The 12917-nt window shown below is 42.1% G+C and overlaps 1 protein-coding gene across 1 annotated transcript in view; it reads right to left on the minus strand.

The window, feature by feature from the left end:
- The window catches only part of LOC126162154 (pancreatic triacylglycerol lipase-like), a 173737-nt gene extending 161485 nt beyond the window's left edge, over positions 1-12252 (minus strand). The window contains exon 1 of the mRNA XM_049918457.1: positions 12174-12252. The gene's annotated coding sequence lies outside the window, so the exon portion shown is untranslated. The remainder of the gene's footprint in view (positions 1-12173) is intronic.
- Positions 12253-12917: the final 665 nt, after the last annotated feature.

A 12917-nucleotide genomic window follows, 5' to 3' on the forward strand; every position in this document is an offset into this window, starting at 1 on the left:
GGATCATCAAGATTTAATTTTATATTCTACGTTTGTTCTGCCATCCCAGGGGACACCGCTTTATCGAAGGCACCTTCAGTGCTCGACGGGTGGGTTTGCGTGCTTCGACGAAGTCGAGAGCTGTGCCAGCAGTTGCGTAGGAACTGGCAGGGTCACCCTAGCAGGAGTGGTCTCGACTGAGGAGACAGACCAAGTGTCCAGAATGAGATTTTCACTCTGCAGCGGAGTGTGCGCTGATATGAAACTTCCTGGCATATTAAAACTGTGTGTCGAACCGAGACTAACTCGGGACCTTTGCCTTTCGCGGGCAAGTGCTCTAACAACTGAGATACCCAAGCACGACTCAAACCCCGTCCTCACAGCTTTACTTCCGCCAGAACCTAGGTTCGCAGGAGAGCTTCTGTGAAGTTTGGGAAGTAGGAGACGAGGTACTGGCGGAAGTAAAGCTGTGAGGACGGGGCGTGAGTCGTGCTTGGGTAGCTCAGATTGTAGAGCACTTGCCCGCGAAAGGCAAAGGTCCCGAGTTCGAGTCTCGGTCGGGCACACAGTTTTAATCTGCCAGGAAGTTTCAGACCAAGTGTGTCTCCACAACACAGCGTAGGGAGGGATCTAGAGGCGCGGCAAAGCCAGCTTGCCTAAGGGTACAACCCCAACAGAAAATCAGGCAGGTCGCGATAACTAGAGGTCGCAGCCCCATCACAAGACTTGACTTGCGCAGCGCTTGTAACGCAGCCAGGGAATTATGAATTGACTGGTGACTACCGGAAAATCTTAGAGGACAAACGATTTCACATTTCGGATGATAGTAAGTATTTGGCTTCGTGGAATGTTCGAGGATTGACGAACTAAGAAAGCAAGTTGAATCAAGGACTCAAAGAGAGGATAGCAGACATTGTAGTAATAATAGGAACTAAGAAAAAACTAAAAGAAACAAAAGATTTGACAGACTAATGGATCGTTTACAGTGGCGTCCCACAAAGAAAACAAGCTAGTACTGGACTAGCAATCTTAGTCAGTGATAAATGGAAAGATTCGTGAAAACAGCTTCATAAATAAAAGAACGACAGCCAGATTCGTCTTCCAAAAGGTCGTCTAACAGTTATAGGTGTCTACTGCCCAGAAGGGGGGAAGAAATGACAGTACTTATGCTTTTTACGATGATCTTCAGAAAGTGAACAAAATCATTTTAATGCAAGAGATGGAATGTACCTATATCAGGAAAAGTAGGACTATCTGAAGAAGACTCTTAATAATAATAATAGTAATAATAATAATAGACATTAACTACTCCAATTTGCCTCCTTTAGTAATTTTAAAATTACTAACACATTTTACAGCAAGAAAGACATTCACAAGTTTACGTGGAGTGCACAAGGATTAAGGTCTGTAATTGATTACATACTAATTATTGATAAAATGAAGAATCTTATGCAAGATACACGTGTTCACAGAGGAAGAGACATAGGTAGCGACTGCTTCCGCAGTAAGGTAAAGTTAATATCAAAATGGAAGAAGACAAAGAAACTCCAAAAGAAGCGACAAAATGAGTTGTTCAAAGTACGTCTCCTGTCGGAATACAGTATTAGGAAACTTTATTAGTACAGACTTCAAGAAAAGTTTGCTTCACTACCAGTGAATAAAGACATCGATATAGAATAGAAAAATATCGAAACATGCGTTACTGAAGGAGGCACAAAAACACTTAGTAAAAGGGAGAAAACAGATGGGAAAAAACTACCCAGAATTTGGAACATAGAAGTTAAAGAAACCTTACAGAAAAACATATAGCTTATTTGAAGTTCCTATAGCCAGAAACATCAGAGAGTTGTGGAACATACTAAGAAAAGGAATGCTGCGAAACAAATCGTGTGCAAAGCATTCATAATCGTCTTAGAACACGACGTACACAGTAGACAGCAATGTGCATATAAGGTCATGAAAGAAGGAAAAAAGAAAAAAGGCACTGCCTCACTGATATTATACCCAATGAACAACGTATAAATCATTATATAGAGTTGTGGTGTGCACAGGAGGCCAAAGATGACACTTGATGAAGTAGGTGCAATGAAACAATAGATCCAATTACTATGGGAGAACTGCAAGAGGCTCTGAAAGGCATGAAAAACAGGAAAGCTACTGGAATAGATGGAATAAACGCAGAGCTAATTAAATATGGAGGGATACCACTGGATAAAATACTTTAACCATTTATAAATGGATGTTGGACGGACTGCAAGATCCTAGACCCTTGGTACACAGCAGAAGTAAGGGAAACGTAATGCCTAACAGCTATGGTGGCATCATTCTTCTAAACACTGGCTACAAACTATACTCAAAGATAATCAGTAACTGCACGAGGAATATCACAGAAGCTATTATTTCTGAAGAACGAAATTGATTTAAATCAGGGTGTTCAGGCACAGACAATGTGTTTGTAATTAAAGACATTATAGAAAAACACAGAGAATTTAATGTAGAAATCCGTGAGGCCGTTATCGACTTTAAGAAGCCTTTGGTTCGTGTAAGCCGTGGTAGCCTATGGAAGACTATGTCTGAATGTGGATATCTTTATTACGCAGTGAAACGTTTTTACAAAACCACACGCATTGTAATAAACACAGGTAGGAATCGACTGGAAGAAGTAACTATTAACCAAATTGTTAGATAAGGGTGTTTACTATCACTTACCCTTTTTGACATTTACATTGACTTCATTCTTGGCGAATGGAAATGTAAAGTAAACAAAGGAATTACGATAACGATTGAGGAATATCTGAATGTGCCTTTGGTTCCTGGTGACGTCGTCGTTATTCAGAAGAACGAAGATGACCACCAAGGATCGGTATACCAACTGACCGAAATTTGCAGGAAGTGCAACTTTAAAATTTCTAGCAACAAAGGAAAAATAACGGCATTCCGGGAAAATATCCAGTCAGATCAAAAATTATTTTGGATAATTCAGTATTAGGACGTGTGTGTCAAATTTCTTGTTTAGCTTGTGCTTAAATTTTCACTTGACTGATTTTGAAAGTAAAATACACAAATTCCAAACTGTCTGTGGTACCATTAGCAGGACATTGGCCCATAAAGTATAAAAATAAACTATCATGAAATTCTACAAAGGAAAAAAGATATTGGAAGATCTTGAAAAGATGAGAATGATTTCGTTTGTGAGTTCTGAGCAGGCAACAGCCTAATTATTGAAAGGATGTGATGATGATATGCATGTCATGGACTGAAGAGGTCGTCAGAAGGAAGTTCTAATCATCAATTTAGTAAGTATTAAACTGAGTGTTTTATTTGCTTTGTTTTAGATTGTGCGATATGGTGGTGAGATCTAGTTCCCCAGGAATCGCTAGAATACACTGCTAAAAAAACTATTTTGACCTCTTGCATTTAAAATCTTGTCTTTGAATTTAACTGTACATATAACAAGCAGAACACAAAGTACTAAAAACGAACCAACAACTCTTTGGTTTCTGTTGTCTTTGTCAACAAACTGTCGTATCCATGGATGTGTAGCCATATCTGCCGAATCATGATTAGCATCGCACAATGGAAGGGACTCCCTGAGCGTAATCTTATTTGCATATAAAGCGTCATCTCTGAGGTCTCTTACAACCGTCGCCTAAGCACTCTGTAGAAATAAACAAGCGTCATTTCGAACATTTTTATTTATCGACACTACATACAATGTATACTTCAAAACATATGTATGTACCATATACAGATTTTATACACGAACATGAACTCTTGACCAATTTGAGATGCTATCTTTTCTTGTTGATCTGTTAGTGAGCCGATGTGAAAGAATTCGATGACTTGAGATAATAGTCTTCGGCATTTCGTTCAGAGCGTATTACCGTTACACAGGGGACAACGTACGGTGTTTCATGTCTTTCCTTGGCGAAGATTCAAGTTGTCGACTGTGGGAGATGCACGGACGATGGAGCAGATTAAAACATGGGCAGACCTTAATAGTAAACGTCGAATTCCAAAGAATTGCCGATTAACTTCATTGTTTGTTTGCAGTATTAATTTTACACACAAAACTTAAGTCTCCGCTTTAAATTTTAACCTAAATAAGAGGAGTGATCGAATAGAATTGGGGAGAAAAGAAATTTGTGGCACAGCCTGACTAAAAGAAAAGATCGGTTGATAGGTCATATTCTGAGACATCAAGGGATCATCAATTTAATATTTCAGTGGGGAGGGAGAGGGGGAGAGAGAGAGAGGAGGGGGTAAAAATCGAGGGAGACCAATAAACGAATCTAGTGAGCAGATTCAGAAGGATGTAGGTTGCATTAGTTATTCGGACACCAACAAATGCTGCTGATTACTTGTCGAAGCCGAACGTTGACAGAAAGGGTCGGTTTGTTTCCTATTGCAAACAAAACCATTTTTAAACCGGAATGTTTCTGTCCAATTCGATAGAGCGGTTCCGGATTAGTCTAGTGCGATATTTGGTTTATCGATATGCATTAACAGGGACAGTAAAACCAAGGAGTACTCTAGCAGCGATAGCGCTGCCCTGACGTGCTGACTGTTCCTGGCTTGTAGCAGTGCTGCTCACTCGCCTCTAGGGTATTAGGCCGCTATATCGAATGGGCAATTATAATTCCGATTTAAAAATCATTTTGTTTGTAATGGGAAATAAACCGACGCTTACGGTTGACACTGGGCGTCGCGTGGAAGACTTAATGAGTAGGAATTTTTCTGAGCTGACTCGAGCTGAACAATGCCAAAACGAAATTGTAGTTATCTGCCGAAATACCACAGAAAATGCACCTAACAACTCTTTGTGTTTAATACACGATAATTAGCACACAATTCTCTTCATATGTAACTTTTCACATTATTTACAAGACAGAATTCATAATCAGCAAGATTATACGTTAGATCTCGATGAATACATCTAACGTGGTTTGCAATCCGCGCAACCGGTACGTTCGTAACGGGCCGCATCAGCCTTGCTCCGTTATGATACGCCGCAGTCTCGCTGCGACTGAAATCTGGCGTCACACAAACGTGGAAGAATATCCCATTCGGCAAAATCTTCTCTAGAGTTGCTAATGGACACACGTTTGTTAAAACTGCTTTCTCCGTAGACAGCTTACTCTTTAATATCTGCATTGGGTCGAACTGATGAAAGGAGTACGGTAAGTCGGCCTTAACTATACAATAGCTGCAATAGTAATTTTTTTAACACACAGAAATGCAAGAAACTTCACGCTAGTTGGTAGATAGAGCCCCTACGTCAGAGATAACTTAGGTTAGTACCGGTAATCTAAAAATATAAGCAAGATAGAAATAATCCAATATTCAGTATGGTGAAATCGATGTAAGCGCAGACGTAATAAAAAAGACCATTGAAAGAAAAGAGGTCAAGAGGCTTGGGTTATACGACCCGTCGTCGTTGAAGTCATCAGATAAGAAGTATGTTACATGATTGTACAACAAGGAAGAAAATAGATCTAGTTTTCGAAATTAAGGTAGCTGAATTGAGGAACTTTAAAGTCAAAGAAAGATACAAAATAATGCAACAGTTTCAGCAGAAGTCGTCCTAGCTGTAATACTTTTGGCAAAACGACATAACTACAAAAAAAGTCTGCGATACCTGAGCAAAACATTTCTTGAAACCCATTGCCCGAGTCATGGCTGAGGCGTATAAACCATTGAACGTAGCCTTAAAACGATGCATCGTATATTGTTCATAGCACTCATAAAAAAATTTAACGGCACAGAAGTGTTAAGAGAGCATACCAAAAGATGGTCCTTTCATGTCTGCTGCTTTAGCACTTCAAGAGGATAGGGCAATCAAGTCCTTAAGTAGTTGCCAGGTATTCAATTAACGTACTTTTTGTATTCCGTAAACTAGTGCAAAATATTCTTATCAATGAAAGTAACTCAAAAGTGGAGTTGGTGCCCTCGAATACCGTGCCGCGACGAGATTTTAGTTTAAATGTTTGATGTACAAGCGCAAATTATTTCCATCTGGTAATTTATGAGCGGTTAGGCTTGAGGATACAAACAACACATCACTGTCAAGGAAGACTGTTTCCTGTGATTATCTACCAGTGTATCTTGAAACGCACCAATAACTGTTAGTCGTTTCACGTCACTGATGATGCTACGAGCACCACTTCTATCTAAGAAATATTTCGAAACATATCGATATGGCGATGCCCGAAGATAACTGCGTTTTTTCCTCCCCCTCGCGTTTCCAGATTGTAAGACGAAAAGGGATAATGATTTTCAAGAACATTAGTGTGCTTCGGCATTAAGCTTCGGAAATTCAGGTATGTGGGTGTTCACTTTTGGTTACGTAGGTAATATATGTATATATATGTTCCGCGAATAATGAAATAAGTTATTTCTTCTAGACAGTAGTAGCGAGAAATAAGGAAGCCTTTGCAACGACGGACGTCCGCCGAATGACCAGAGATCGTCTCTAAACTTGTAAATGTGACACACATGGGCCCGCAGATAGTCTGCTTATCCAGTGTTAAAATCTCATTCCCGCCCCAGAATTTTTGTTTTAATTACAGACTAATCCCTAGCGTAGCCCTAGATAAGATATACTGGACGATGACAACTGAACTGTTTAAGCCAAGAAATGTGATTGAAAAATAAATGACAGTTTAACAACCTGATCTGCAGCGTAGCCTGATGTCTACAGTCTCATATTTCTCACACTTTTCATAATATTTGGTTGGTGCATAAGTTCGTGGCGGTTTTCCATAAGTTTAGTAAACACAACAGATACACCTAAGCAGAGACTTGTCATCAATAACAAAATTTTCCTTTACTATTAAAAACAGTCTGCGAACGTTGGGGTAACTTTCCGATTCTGCGTCTGTAGAAATCACGTGGCTTTGAGGCGAAGAACTCGTCGAACGCTGTTCAGAGCGCATTTTCGTCCGGAAAGGAAGTTCTTTGAAGGTTGTTCGGTAAAAGTCGGACACGTGAAAATCTGAGTGTGCAAGATAAGGTGAATGAGATGGGTGCGGAATGACTTCCCAACCCAACTCATGTATGTTTTTTTGTCAGTCTAGCAGAATAGGAGCGGGCGTTATCGTAGAATATCATCACTTCACGCAGTCTTCCTGATCGTTGTTCTTGGATTGCGTCTGGAAGATTCTCAGTTGTTGACAAATTTCGGCAGTGATGGTTACATCTCTGGGAAGCAATTCACAATAAACCACACCGTCATTGTTCCACAAGATGCATAACATTATCTTTTGTGAATGCGGGCAGTTCCTTGTACGGGGAACTATTCTTTTTTTTGGCTCAACCATTCCTTTCTTTTTCTTATGTTAGCTCAAAGACGCCATTTCGCGTCACCAGTAACAATACATGATTGGAATGGTCGGTGTTCACGAGCCAGTTGATGACAAGCAAGCAGAGATGCACATACGGTCACCAGCTAGTTTTTGTGATTTTGGCTTAGAGCACGTAGTACTCATACAGCCGATTTTTGAACCTTCCCCCACTGCATGCAGATGTCGGACGATGGTGGAATGATAATAGTTCATCACGTTTGCCAGTGATCATCAAACCCCAAAGGTCTTCTTGAACGTGGAGAATCACTAATATCCAGAAAGATCCTCCTTAAAACGAGAAAACCATTTTCTGGGCGTGCTCTGGCGGAACCCCATATATGGCGCAAATGTTCCTTGCTGCTTTCGCTGCTCTCACCCCCTTATTGAACTCCAACAGAAGAATCTGTCGGGAATGTTCCAATTTCTCAACTTACCACCCCATTTTCTAGCGTCCATAACGCCACTCACTATCTCCAAATGACAATATATAAACTGCAATAGCGACAGTGAACTACAAATGAAACTGACAATCGATAAATAAATCCATAGCAACCGGAATACCAACATGCAAAACGATAACAGTACGAACTTCTGCACCAACCTAATAAAAAAATATAAAAAAAACTGTAGCTTCAGAAATTTGATTAATCTCCGAAGAGTATTTTGCTGCCTGTAATGTACATCTACATTTATACTCCGCAAGCCACCCAACGGTGTGTGGCGGAGGGCACTTTACGTGCCACTGTCGTTACCTCCCTTTCCTGTTCCAGTCGCGTATGGTTCGCGGGAAGAACGACTGCCGGAAAGCCTCCGTGCGCGCTCGAATCTCCCTAATTTTACATTCGTGATCTCCTCGGGAGGTATAAGTAGGGGAAAGCAATATATTCGCTACCTCATCCAGAAACGGGCACCCTCTCGATACCTGGACTGCAAGCTACACCGCGATGGAGAGCGCCTCTCTTGCAGAGTCTGCCACTTGAGTTTGCTAAACATCTCCATAACGCTATCACGCTTGCCAAATAACCCTGTGACGAAACGCGCCGCTCTTCTTTGGATCTTCTCTATCTCCTCTGTCAACCCGACCTGGTACGGATCCCACACTGATGAGCAATACTCAAGTATAGGTCGAACTAGTGTGTTGTAAGCCACATCCTTTGTTGATGGACTACATTTTCTAAGGCCTCTCCCAATGAATCTCAACCTGGCAACCGCCTTATCAACAACCTATACTTGAGTATTGCTCATCAGTGTGGGATCCGTACCAGATCGGGTTGACGGAGGAGATAGAGAAGATTCAAAGAAGAGCGGCGCGTTTCGTCACAGGGTTATTTGGTAACCGTGATAGCGTTACGGAGATGTTTAACAAACTCAAGTGGCAGACTCTGCAAGAGAGGCGCTCTGCATCGCGGTGTAGCTTGCTCGCCAGGTTTCGAGAGGGTGCGTTTCTGGATGAGGTATCGAATATATTGCTTCCCCCTACTTATACCTCCCGAGGAGATCACGAATGTAAAATTAGAGAGATTAGAGCGCGTACAGAGGCCTTCAGACAGTCGTTCTTCCCGCGAACCATACGCGACTGGAACAGGAAAGGGAGGTAATGAGAGTGGCACATAAAGTGCCCTCCGCCACACACCGTTGGGTGGCTTGCGGAGAATAAATGTAGATGTAGAATTATATATGATTATTCCACTTCAAATCGTTCCGTACGCGTACTCCCAGATATTTTACAGAACTGCTACCAGTGTTTGTTCCGCTATCATATAATAATACAATAAAGGATCCTTCTTTCTATGTATTCGCAATACATTACATTTGTCTATGTTAAGGGTCAGTTGCCACTCCCTGCACCACGTGCCTATCCGCTGCAGATCTTCCTGCATTTCGCTGCAATTTTCTAATGCTGCAACTTCTCTGTATACTACAGCATCATCCGCGAAAAGCCGCATGGAACTTCCGACACTATCTACTAGGTCTAAGGTACATGTATCATCGATCAACTGTGAAAATTGCTAGGAGATAGGGGTCGCTAACGCACGCTTAAGTGTTGGCGTTCGGCCCAAAGAGAGCCGGTTTGAGCCCCGTCAGTAGTAGACATTTTCATCTTCGGGATTTTAGCGGCATGAGAGGATTGGTGGCACACTGTAATTAACAGACTGTTCCCAAACTTTCCCGCAATGGTCCATGGAATGTAAACGTGTTCCATTGTCAGCAGTGATCGGTGGGGACAAACCGCTTTTCTGGTGCCATTCGTATTAGGTTTTACGTAAGCGCCAGGTTTATCCGTTTCTCTACTATAACCATCAACAACAATACAATCACGATATTAAACACTACACGCAATCATCACGGCTAGCTACGCTACATAAATCCACTGCACACACATATTTTTCAGTTGGAAGCGTCAAGTATCTGCGTAGGGAGGAAAAGCCTCGACAGTTGTGCCGATAAACGAACAGTTGAGACGCTCCAACTAGCAATAACATGCGGCTGTTTATTTTTACTTCCTCGCGGGGCCAGAGTGTTGTTGGTAATACAGTATAATACTTAAGTATGACGGACAACAGCTAACATAGACAAGATTTTCTCATGCCGGAGAAGAGAACATACCGAGGGTTGGTCAGTCCGAGCGTGTTATTTATCCTTTGTTGCACATTCATCTTGGTGAATCCTGAGCTAGTCTCAAAAGCTTCTCTCAGATTCTGCCTTCAGAGAAGCCCGCAGTGGTTCTGCATGAATGCCGGACATTTGCCACACTTGCCCCTTCACCAGGTAGCTTGAGTAGCGATCCCTCAGGTAAGGGACGCCCTTCCTCGTACTACTACTACTTCTGTCCGCTTTCAAACCGCCGTCTCCACATCTTACTCGATACAGCCAGTACGTAAGGGACCTCCTTCTTCGACATTTGGCGAAATACAGAGCTTCTTTTCCGAAATCGAAATATTTATAACTTTGTGGAAACGAAAGCAATACAGACGATTATGTCGGCATGTAATTAGTTCTGCCAAGTACAAATATAGATCCCTCTGTCTGTACGGTAGCTTCCTTTCACGCTTACTGATTGCGATAGAAACAGTCCATCGCCATGGGAGCAACAAGAAAGGAACGATGTAAAGAGAATGCGAATGTACGCTAGTCGTTTCTTTTTGATCACTGCATTTGTGCCTACTTTAATTACTACAGCTGCATGTCCAAAAGACAATAAGGAAAGAAGAAATGGGTATGTGAATGTTTGAAAAGAAGAACGACATACTCCATATTAATATACTCTCTAAAATCCGATATCCCTTGCTGCGAAACATTAGTTGATAAAGTGTAGCGGGGCAATGTTCAAATCATGACTGAAAATACGTTCACTAAATAGAGATAAGAACATCTATGATTGACATGTCATCTAAAGTCGACGTACAATTTTAAAATGTTAGAAATAAGGAAATGAAGTAATTCAGAATGCTATGCTTGTGACGTACGTTGTTGTTCTACATTGTTTAGCTTTGGTATTTAAAGGGTCACAGAGAAAGCATGCTAGGTTTTGGAAGGAAAATCCATAATTTTTATGATCTGCACTACAACAGAAACAAGAAGTACAACTTAAGGAAAAATAATGTAATGTGTGTTCCAGCTCACAAGCGACATTGAAGCAGATAGTTCCTGTGACGTAGTATGGGCAGAGGTTATTTTCGACAACCGGAATAAATTAATAACTGGCTCCTTTTACCGACCCCCGGTCTCAGATGAAACAGTTGCTGAACAGTTCGAAGAAAACTTGAGTCTCATCACAAATAGGTACCCTACTTATACAATTATAGTTGGCAGTGACTTCAATCTACCTTCCGTATGTTGACAAAAATACATTTTCAGACCCTAATGTAAATATAAAACAACATCCGTAATTGTTCTAAATGCTTTTTTAAAATTATTTTGAACAATTAGTTCACGAGGCCATTCAGATTGTAAATGGTTACGAAAACACACTTGACCTCTTAGCCACAAATAATCCTGATCATCACGACGGATAGAGGGATTAGTGAACACAGTCGTAACGAGGCTCAATTCCGTAACAAAGAAATTCACCAAAAGTAAACGCGAAAAATATCTATTTATAAAAGTAGCTAAAAATTCAGTTGACGTCTTTCTAAGAGACAGACTCCGATCCTTCCAAACTATGTAAGTGAATACTATATGTGGCTTAAGTTCAAAGAAATAGTATCAACAGCACTCTAGAGATTCATACCATATAAATGAATAAAATACGGAACTGATCCCCCATGGTACACAAAACACGACAAAAGCTGCTACAGGAGCACCGAAAAAGGCAAGGCAAGTATAATTTATACGAACGCCAAATCTCCAAGATTGGCGAAGTTTTACTCAGGCTCGAAATTTTGTGCGGATTTCAATGCGAGATGCATTTAATAGTTTCCACAACGAAACTCTCTATAGAAATGTGGCGAAAAATCCAAAGACATTCTGGTCCCAAGTTAAGTAAACCAGCGGAAAGGCTCAATAAGTACCTTTGCTGCGCAACAGCGACGGTATTGTTACTGATGACAGTGCCACTAAAGTTGAGTTAGCAAATGCAGTTCCAGGGGTCGGGCGGCGGGTGAGGAGGAGGAGGAGGAGGAGGAGGCGGAGGAGGGGGAGGCAAAGGGACGCAACCCTTCGGAGCAGGTAAAATCGTAGCAGATGTCCGGCGTGGCAAATGTCCGGACACCGTTCTACATATTGGTAAGTAACACAATTCCGTAGGCTCTAACCGTACATGCTACTTACAAGCGTGCAGAAGTCGCGGCAAGAGAGGAGCGGAGACAGGAATAATTGTGAGCTGGTCCCGTTAAATGACGTGTGACTTACTGTCCGGTGACGGCTGGCCGTGCGCGCACGTGGCGTGTTGGTGGGACGGCTGCTAGCAGAGCACTAGTCGCCTGGCGGCTGGAAGTGCTGCGCCGGCGGTGGCCGGAAGGAAGACCCCAGCGAGCGAGCCCTCCTCCAATCCGCCCGTGTCCGCACTTGCTTGCTTTTCAATTTGGCTTACCTCAGCTCTGCGTAGCGAGACAGGGAACCAACTACTTCGCTTAGATCTTGTCAATAGAGTCTCAGCCTTGTAGCCGCCGTTAAAGGACCCCCGACCAATTTCGTGGCAGCCTAAACATGTCAGCACTCAACAATTACAGCGCCACTCCGTTCCTATCGCTGGTAGCGAATTGGTTATAGTTAAGTTCATGAGGTTATGTTCCACGAGATGCAGCGTGGTTTTATATGGGAAAAAAGCTGGAATTTACCTTTGTCGGGTTAGAGGCAATAATTTTTTTTAAAAAACCCGAAAGACTGTGTGCACACAGTTTTAATCTGCCAGGAAGTTTCATATCAGCGCACACTCCGCTGCAGAGTGAAAATCTCATTCTGGAAACATCCCCCAGGCTGTGGCTAAGCCATGTCTCCGCAATATCCTTTCTTTCAGGAGTGCTAGTTCTGCAAGGTTCGCAGGAGAGCTTCCGTAAAGTTTGGAAGGTAGGAGACGAGGTACTGGCAGAAGTAAAGCTGTGAGTACCGGGCGTGAGTCGTGCTTCGGTAGCTCAGATGGTAGAGCACTTGCTC

This window comes from Schistocerca cancellata, chromosome 2 (genome assembly GCF_023864275.1).
Source record: "Schistocerca cancellata isolate TAMUIC-IGC-003103 chromosome 2, iqSchCanc2.1, whole genome shotgun sequence".
NCBI classification, from domain to species: Eukaryota; Metazoa; Arthropoda; class Insecta; order Orthoptera; family Acrididae; genus Schistocerca; species Schistocerca cancellata.